The sequence below is a fragment of the Chiloscyllium punctatum genome, chromosome 23, assembly GCF_047496795.1.
Source record: "Chiloscyllium punctatum isolate Juve2018m chromosome 23, sChiPun1.3, whole genome shotgun sequence".
Classification (NCBI taxonomy): domain Eukaryota; kingdom Metazoa; phylum Chordata; class Chondrichthyes; order Orectolobiformes; family Hemiscylliidae; genus Chiloscyllium; species Chiloscyllium punctatum.
The window spans coordinates 10,869,229-10,870,312 of NC_092761.1; the positions used below are offsets into that span (position 1 = coordinate 10,869,229).

At 42.9% G+C, this 1,084-nt stretch overlaps 1 non-coding gene across 1 annotated transcript; it reads left to right on the forward strand.

Annotated features, from left to right (window-relative positions):
* Positions 1-683: 683 nt before the first annotated feature.
* trnas-gcu (transfer RNA serine (anticodon GCU)) lies at positions 684-762 on the forward strand. The gene has a single exon. It is a non-coding gene; the product is annotated as a tRNA-Ser (tRNA).
* The last annotated feature ends 322 nt before the right edge of the window (positions 763-1,084 follow it).

The window sequence follows — 1,084 nt, forward strand, 5'->3', positions numbered from 1 at the left end:
ATCATACAGTGACTTGGTGTCGCACGGCCCAGAAAAATGATACAGATCAAGGTTTCTGCATTGTTGCCTTCAATTGTCAGTTTATCCTTATTTTGGATTTTGAAAATGTCTGTTCTGTACACAAGTGCGTGTCAAAAACATCTGAGCAGAAGTTAGGTGTTCTGAATAATGACATTGAGCACTATGCACTCTCCTCCAGTCTGGAAAACAATTCCTCACAGGCAATTAATAGACAATTTACAGCAGGTGCAGGAGTAGGCCATTCTGCCCTTCGAGCCAGCACCACCATTCATTATGATCATGGCCTGAACATCCTCAATCTGTATCCTGTTCCTGCCTTATCCCCATAACCCTTGATTCCACTATCCTTAAGAGCTCTATCCAACTCTTTATTGAAAGAACACCTTCTGCTGTCTCGGGTTCTTCATTCCGTTGACTTCAAATCTTCACAGAATTCAACAGACCTTGTTACATATTCATTTCCTCATTTTTGTTCAGATCACTGTGTGCATTGTCTGACAGTGGGAGTGCACTTGCCCCACAACCCAGGGGTCAGACCATAGTCTTGGAACCGTACTATGTTATTTATCATTTTACCAACACCAGGGAGAAATATCTGCTGCTCTGCATAATTTACCCAATTCAATTATTCATAAGGTCAGAGCTTTTCGTGCATCTGTAACGAGGTGGCCGAGAGGTTAAGGCGATGGACTGCTAATCGATTGTGCTCTGCATGCGTGGGTTCGAATCCCACTGTCATCGCCGGCATTCAATGGTGCTGTTTTCAGATGATCACAGCTGTCGTATGGGAACGCTAATGGTCAGTTTATACGCATTTACGCTATTCCAAAATTTCCAAGAATGGTTTGAGCCTGTTGACTGAACTGTGTTGAAATGTCGGTTGCATTGGGATATTGAAAGGGAGCGCGGTTTCCTTTTGCAAATCAAGTTGCTGTGAACGTTTTTTCGTAGGAAAGACAGCCAGGAAAATCAAATACCGAGAGCTGCGAAGTGCATGTTTATGCAAAGGAATTCTTAATGAACGTTTTGTCAGATGAAATCTGGAGGAGGTTGAGAAGAAGTA